The sequence below is a fragment of the Centruroides sculpturatus genome, unplaced genomic scaffold (genome assembly GCF_000671375.1).
Source record: "Centruroides sculpturatus isolate CEXI.00-Female unplaced genomic scaffold, Cexi_2.0 scaffold958, whole genome shotgun sequence".
NCBI classification, from domain to species: domain Eukaryota; kingdom Metazoa; phylum Arthropoda; class Arachnida; order Scorpiones; family Buthidae; genus Centruroides; species Centruroides sculpturatus.
This window is the reverse complement of record NW_019385395.1, coordinates 128480-137410: the sequence shown is the minus strand read 5'-3', so window position 1 is coordinate 137410 and position 8931 is coordinate 128480.

Sequence of the window (8931 nt, the reverse complement as noted above, 5' to 3'; positions counted from 1 at the left end):
CAAACAGATACGAGACATAACGCCTTGGACAGAAAGTGTCCTATAGTCCAAAGGATTAAAGCAATTACAATAAGTAGAACAGATTATGGAAATGAACATTATTGAGAGAAGAGAAAAGATCGCTGTAGTTCAAGCGCATCTGCAAAAGGGGTTAGCGGCGACCTCAGAGATGAATAAATGGCTGGAGAAAGCTGAGATTGCATTAATTCAAGAACCATATTCGGTTAAAGGCAAGGTGGCTAGTTTAAGTATAAGGCTTCGAGTCATTCAGGCTGAGGCAGAGAGGCCTTTGGCAACAGTGGTTGTCTCTAATTCCAATATTGATATCCTTTTTCATAAGGATATAAGTAATCATAAATGTGTATGTTGTGAGATAATCGTTTTTGGTCAGAGGATTATAATTGTGAGTATATACCACCCGTTCGGAGAAGAGATGGCCGACACCTATAACAGCATTGAAAGGATAATGCAAAAATTTACTGGACAGGCCATTATTATTGGAGGGGACTTTAATGTCCACTCTCCAGTCTGGGAAGACCCATTGCAGGATACTGAGGCCGATGAATTCCTAGATTTTTTTGCAGTGCGTGAACTGCATGTGGTTAATGATCCGGCATCGCCTCCAACGTTTGTTGGGCCTAGAAGACAAAGTTGGATCGACTTAACGATGTGTAATAGTAAAGGTCTAAAATGGATAGGTGAATGGGAGGTTAAGGCGGAAAGTTGTCTCAGTGACCATTCGCCGATAAGTTTTAAGATTCAACTCCCACAGGTTGGAGAGAGAATTGAAGGGAAGAAGTTTGACATTAACAGAGCGGACTGGGCGAAGTTTTCGTCCCGGTGTATTAACGAACTCAGTGAACTAATAAATAGGAATTGCTTGGAAAAGGAGGAGGTACGGGTTAATATAGATAGTGCCATTCAGAAGATTAATGAGATATGTGAGGACTGTATACCACAGAAGAAACAAGGGGAGGCATTTGGTTCCGTGGTGGAATGCGGATCTTACCTTCTTGAGGAGGAACAATAACAGGTTAAGAAGGAGGTTTCAGCGTTGCTGGGATCAGAAGGAAAGGGAAAGGCGGAAAAGGGCGTAACTAAGATTTGAGAAGCATTATAAGCAAAAGATTAAGGATTATAAGTTAAATTCTTGGAAAGATTATTGCATGGAAAATTCAAGTGATCCATGGAGTTTTATATTCAAGCTCAGTACAGGAAAGATAAAATCTAAGACAATAACTACAACAGTCAAGACCCAATGGGGGTACACTAATTCGATGCAAGAAACAATTTCTTACCTTTTGGATCAATTCTTTCCAGAAGACAGCAGGACTATTGATAACGAGGGACATAGGAAAATTAGACAAGTGGTAGAGGAGGTATATGAAGAGAGGGAAGACCCTCCTTTCACAGCTGAAGAAGTTAAAGAGAGTATAGATAAAATTAAAGCAAATAAGGCCCCAGGAGATGATGGCATTGTGATTCAAATAGTAAGGAAAATGTGGGAGGTCTGTCCCGACGTACTCCTCACGATGTATAATCAATGTCTAAGGCATGGAGTATTTCCTGAAAGATGGAAGAGGGCAAGAATAGTGATAATCCCAAAACCTGGGAAAACGGATTTCACAGACACTGGAAGTTACAGGCCGATAAGCCTGTTGCCCGTAATGGGTAAGGTCTTAGATGACCTAATGATTAAAAGGATAATGTGGCGTTGGGAGCATGATAATAAAATTGAAGAGGTTCAGTTTGGGTTTCGGGCCCAAAGGTCGACAGAGGACGCAATAAATAAAGTTGTGAAAGATATAAGAGAAGTAGTGCAGGGAGCCAAATATGCAGTAGCTATAAGCTTAGACATTAAAGGTGCTTTTGACACTGCGTGGTGGGAAATGATTCTCTACCAGTTAAGGACTAACAATTGTCCAATGAATCTATATTATCTTGTAAAGGATTACTTTAAAGAGCGGAAAGCGAAGTATAATTCTAATTATTTAAGTGTGGAGAAGGTACTAGAAAGAGGGTGCCCGCAGGGCTCAAAGTCCGGGCCCAGTTTTTGGATTCTTCAATTTGATAGTATAATAAGAAAAATATTGAGGAGAGGAGTTCGATGCACGGCATATGCCGATGACATAATGATAATTTGCTCTGGGCATTCTCGTAGAAACATAGAGATGGAGTGTGGAAGTTTACTGAAAGATGTAGATCAGTGGGGTAAAGAGGCCAAGTTGGTATTTAATCCACAAAAGACAAAAGTCATGATATTTGCAAAGGACTTTACCTCGGCTTTGCAGAAGAGGCCGCCAATTATAAGGATGAGGAATGAGAAGATTGAGGTGGTGAATGACATGAAATACCTGGGTGTAATTATTGATAACAGGTTGAGCTGGAATATGCATGTAAAGCAGTTAAAGAAAAAATGTAATATAATTTTTAATAAGTTGTCCCAGGTTGCTTATGGGACCTGGGGGCTCAAGTCAGAAGCAATGGAAGGTATATATGATGGTATGTTTATACCAATAATAACTTATGCAGCTTCGGTGTGGAGTGATAAGGTCAGAAATACGAATCAGATGAGGTGCCTTAGGCAGGCTCAAAGGACTGCTCTTTTGAAACTTACAAGGTGTTTTAAGACTACATCTACAGAAGCTCTTATGGTGTTGGCGGGAAAAGCGCCTCTTGAATTAATAATAGAGGAAAGAGCTCAGAGGTATTGGCTAAAGAAAGGCGGAGAGGATAACAGGATCGATATTACAATTGATCTAAATAATTATGAACGAGATATCTTAGTAAAGAAACTGCCTCACACAGCTGAAAGTATAGGGGTAAGGCTGCTGGCTAATGACCTAATTAAGACTGATATATATACGGACGGCTCTAGGTCTGATTCAGACACTGGAGCCGCTTTCGTAGTTTATGAGCATAATGAAGAAATTCATAGTGACAAAGTTACATTAGAAGCATATTGCTCCAATTTTCAAGCCGAGTTATTGGCCATAGACAAAGCTGTTGAATGGTGTATAAAACATGAACGGAAAGAAGGTGTCTGTATTAATACAGATAGTCGCAGTGCTCTGCAGGCCCTTACTAACCGTAAATGTAAACATCAGCAGGTCTTTAGTATTCAGACAAAACTCAGAGAACATGGTCTAATAGAGAAGTTTTATTTTAAATGGGTCAGAGCACATGTCGGTATATATGGGAATGAACGGGCCGATTTTCTGGCCAAAGAAGCTGCCACTGGTAATGAAAAAGTATTTAACACAATTCCACACTCTTGGGGAAAGGCGGCATTAAAAAGTAAAATTATAGAGAAATGGCAACAGATTTGGACAAATAGTATAAAAGGGAGGAAAACCTTCGACTTACTCCCAAATATTGATGAAAATTTTCAAGCCGAGTTATTGACCATAGACAAAGCTGTTTATGACAAAGCTCTCCCATCTTAAGTGGTTTGGGAGAGAGCGTGAACTTATGATTTGTCTATCGGGACACGATGGTCTCGGAGAATATAGGAGCATGTTTCATTTGGATGAACAAAATGAATGTGTATGTGGAGAGGAGATGGAGACTTTGGACCATCTTATTTATGATTGCTTGGAATGGACATCTGAAAGACATTATCTCGAAATGGTTGTATTGGAAGAAGGGTTACGCTGGCCCCGTGGTGTGTATCAATTAATCAGAAACAAAAAGACGTATAGGCAGCTCGTTAGCTTTTTTAAGATCATACAGAGAAAAGTAACTCGGGTTAAATTGTAATTAATTTTCCTGAGCAAGTTGCTCAGTGGGGGTTTTATTTATTTATTTTTTATTTATTTATTTATTTTTATTTATTTATTTATTTATTTTTATTNCGAGCGAGACTACTGCTTTACGAACGATTCGTTACTAACGCGTTTAACTCGTTCGACTTTACGAACGTACCCGAGATTCAAAAAACCGGTTGTTTAAAAGTCGGTTTTTGTATAAACCCTGCAAAAGACAATATTATTTTTTTATTTTTTATTTTATTTTATTTTATTTTTTTGTTATGTTTTGTATAATTGTATTTAAAGTATAAGTCACTGTAAAGAATATTATATATAAGCCCAGTTATGCGAAAGCGGTGCGGGGAAAGACTGATTCCCATTAGGGGATATTATGATTCCTTTTTTTTTTTTTTTTTTTAAAATGTTCAAATCGTCTGCGAAGTGTTAAACGCTCGACTGCAGCTAAGGCTGCGTGTTTTTATTGTTCATGATGAACTCCATGAGCGGCATTAGTTTATACATTTAGTACCCAAATAACAGAAAGAGTAAAACACATATATAAGCCAGTGGGGTGCGGTGACATTTGATGATAAAGCGGTGTTTCCATAAAAATTTTAAACAAATACTGGAAATGACAAAAATAAACAGTTTATTTATGTAGGAATATTGATAGAACTAGAAATGACAATAATCTTTCAGTGTTCGTAACTGTATTCAAATTATGGATATAACGATAACGTTCTCGCGTCCGTAACGTCTTTAGTCCTTTTCGCCTGGTCACCAAATGTCATCTTATCTATACATCATGCTTACTTGTCTCCCTCTTCCGTTGTTCCTCGTCTCCTCCGCAAACCCTCGTTTATTTTCTTAACAGTTTAGGAATTGTACTCAACTAACCTCCATATTTATTTTAATTCTAAAATATATAATTGACACGAAACAAAGTTATATAAACTTGTTATTATTATTTTTTTATAAAATAACTCTATTTCGCAATTCTTTTGTGCAAAGTCGTTAATTACTTTATCATAAAAATCGCTTTTTGTTGATTCCAACAAAAAATTTAAAAGCAACCAACGAATGAGTGGGCTAGAATTTGGCTAATTAAAGGATCAATATAATTTGTTACTCGAGGGAGGCGAAGTATTAAACGGTTTCTGTTAAAGTATAAAACATATGGTATTAGAATTAATAAGATAATTACGCAACTTTGAGAATAAGGCAGTTGTTCCTTTTCTGATTTTCTGCTGATTACCCCTTTTAGTAAACAGATTCAGGAAAGTAAAAACAAACTAATTTCCGCAAGATCAACAATCTAATCTATAAACACAAATTTGTTCGCAATTACTCGAAATAGTTCCGTTAAATTGTGGAGTTCTTTCTTTCCATTCTGCATAATGAAAAATATTTTCATTATGCACGTTGAAGATGTAATCCTTCCGATCATTTGTTAAATCTGTTCGATCTTCCCGCCACGAGTTCGTGCAATTTGTCCATTGGTTTTCTCTATGTCGAATACTTGTGTAAAATTAATCCGCAATAGTTGCAAATTTTATTCGTGATACTGATGTGTTTATTTGTGAAATTTATCCGCTTAACTCAGTATTCGGTATATTCATTCTTTATTTAGGTATGAAAAAATAAAATACATGCCTAGTACTGCCAAACACAACTAGACAGAAGTTACAATTGTATAAATTAAATTATAATAAATTATAACAAAAATTTGAATACATAGCGTAATGATAAGCAGTAGAAGAATAGCACAGTGATGTGATTGTGTGCACAAAGTGTGCAAATTTAGCAGTGACACATAAAAGTGTGATAGTACAGATAAACGCGTGTAGACAATTTAAACTCGACAACGTATCTAACGTGGCAATGCAGAAAAAAGGCGATATTACATTAACACCCGAAAACAGATAAGAAAGATAAGAAAGGAAAGACGTGTTAGCATAAAGTGGATGTGATACAAAGAATAGCTATGGTGAATCCGTTAATTCCTTTCAGCGTGCGCGAGAATATAACAAGTTCGTGAATATATAATTAAAACCGCGCTATAAAACAAGTGAAACTATGATACAATATTTACAATGAAGAATGTGTACAAAGATCTGGAACGCACACAATTTATTTTATAGAGGTGATTATTATTACAGTTCCTATTGAGTCAAGTGAAGATTGAGATCCTTGTCAGCTTTAGGTACCTAACAACCAAATGCTGGAGGCGAAATTAAGTCTCAGTCATTTATGAAGTCCTTGCAGCTGCAAGACAGCTGTCTGCTTTGCTTTGTATAGTACAATTAGCTTCAATTGCAGTCGTCCATTTTTAAGAATTGGAGAATGAAACAAGTAATGAACGGTTCCGTGTTCAACCCCACAAGTTGTGCGCCGTTTATTGGTGTTGGGTGTAAACTACCGTGTTTCCCCGAAAACAAGACAGTGTCTTATATTAATTTTTGCTCTGAAAAATGCGCTAGGTCTTATTTTCAGGGAATGTCTTATTTTTTTCCAGGAAGAAGAATTCACAATTATTATTGAACAAAAAAATTCCAAGTCAAACTTAGACGAGAATGACGTATATCCGGTGTGTCGAACTGTCGCCTTTTTATAGCGTCAACATCGGACTCGANAATAGCTATGGTGAATCCGTTAATTCCTTTCAGCGTGCGCGAGAATATAACAAGTTCGTGAATATATAATTAAAACCGCGCTATAAAACAAGTGAAACTATGATACAATATTTACAATGAAGAATGTGTACAAAGATCTGGAACGCACACAATTTATTTTATAGAGGTGATTATTATTACAGTTCCTATTGAGTCAAGTGAAGATTGAGATCCTTGTCAGCTTTAGGTACCTAACAACCAAATGCTGGAGGCGAAATTAAGTCTCAGTCATTTATGAAGTCCTTGCAGCTGCAAGACAGCTGTCTGCTTTGCTTTGTATAGTACAATTAGCTTCAATTGCAGTCGTCCATTTTTAAGAATTGGAGAATGAAACAAGTAATGAACGGTTCCGTGTTCAACCCCACAAGTTGTGCGCCGTTTATTGGTGTTGTGTGTAAACTACCGTGTTTCCCCGAAAACAAGACAGTGTCTTATATTAATTTTTGCTCTGAAAAATGCGCTAGGTCTTATTTTCAGGGAATGTCTTATTTTTTTCCAGGAAGAAGAATTCACAATTATTATTGAACAAAAAAATTCCAAGTCAAACTTAGACGAGAATGACGTATATCCGGTGTGTCGAACTGTCGCCTTTTTATAGCGTCAACATCGGACTCGCTGACCAATTAGTGCTTACTGGACCGTAGCACTATGCAAATGTCATGTGGCGTGATTCCCGGCCGACCAATTAGCCATCATCAGCCGTAACGTTATGCAAATCTGTGATTCCCAAGCCATAGCCTTATGCAAATCATGCCGTGTGGCGTAATTGTCTGCTGACCAATCAGTGGCTGTACTTTCAAAAAGCCAACGGCCACTTTCAACCATCTGTCGATGACCGTTACGACTAAAAAAACTTCGCTAGGTCTTACTTTCAGGGGGAGGTCTTATATTTCGCAATTAAGCAAAATCTGTGCTAGGTCTTATTTTCTGCGGATGTCTTATTTTCGGGGAAACACGGTATAGAAATAGCTAGCTAACTGTATATAGTTGGTTAAGAATTACGTGATATTGTGGTTTGGGGAGAACCGATTAGGCATTAGGCAAATACTGACAAGTGACACAATCCATGCAGTGGTCCCAATTTCGCTGCCATAGTTGCATAGAATCCTCTCATAGAAGTCTTTACAACAAGTTGTTATTCACATCACTATAAGTAGTTGGGAGAATGCTGTTAGAGGCAGCAACCTTAGCAGTGCATCTGCTTGTCCGTTACCAGTCATTCCTCGACGCGCACGAGTTTAGATGATGAAATTTGTTGTCCGAATTACAAACAAGATTGTGAATGTCAGAAGCAGCAGATTCGCTGTCGTTGATGATTCTATCTGATTCTGATTTCTCCGCATGAAAGACGAAGCAGTGTTCCCCTAAACGGAACTGCATGTGGGATGATTCAGTGCCATCCTGGTAGATAACAAAGGAACAATCAATCTAAAGAGACATTGTCGTTTACTTTTAAGCCATCAGTACAGATGATAGTATACAGAAAAATAAACAAGTGATTGACCGCATCCTCGAAGAAATACGACTAACTTTTTTCAATTGCTCATTGCGCAAAAAATACAGTTTCTGTTTTAAAGCAATTTGGAGTCCGTTAGATCCGCATACCAACTATTTACAAAAATGTGTAGTCTCCAGAAAATTAAGCGAAATTGTAACAACACATCAAGCCCAAACTTGTCTGAATTTAATGTAGAGCACTTTCGAACTTCGTTGGCGTCGACACTAAGATCAGAAAGACCAGATTCCATAATAAAAAGAAATTAATTTTGTCAATTTTGTGTTTCTGAGTAAACTTCTTGTAAGTATACAGAACTTTGATGTTTGTGCAGTGCTTTTGTTTACACAACCTTAATGAAATCTCGAAAATAAATAAATACTTTTGTCTCCTTAAATTGTGACGTTAACACCGGAGTGTTAATGTTACAATTTATTAATAAAAAGCGAACTCATCTATGTCGTAATTTATAATGACTTTAAACAGTTTATGTGTTATCTAAATACAATATACAGTAGAGCATCGATTATCCGACCCCCGATTAGCCGTCAGATCGGTTAACCGACCGTTCTAGTCGGCAAATTTCAAATGTCCGCTAGTGATGTGGCACTACAATATTTGGCTATGTCTTGGCTACTTTAATATTATTTTTGTTAAATTTTTGCGTGTTTTAGCTGGCAACTACGGCTCGATCATTGAAGGGATTCCAGTATTTAAGCGAGACTTAATTTTCTAATTATGAGTGGTTGTTTGAGCAATAAAATAATTTAAAAATAACTTTCAACGATATAATAGCGATGATTATTATTTTAAAAAAATTTGTTAGGCTTAACATCGATGAAAATTCAACGCGAAGTTGGTTAATAGCGATATACTAATATACTAATTACATGGGATATACTAATATACTATACTAATAATGTATTTTTTCATTCTTTTCGGTTATCCGATTTTTTCAGTTATCCGACCAACCTGAGTCCCCAATTGAGTCGGATAATCGATGCTCTACTGTATT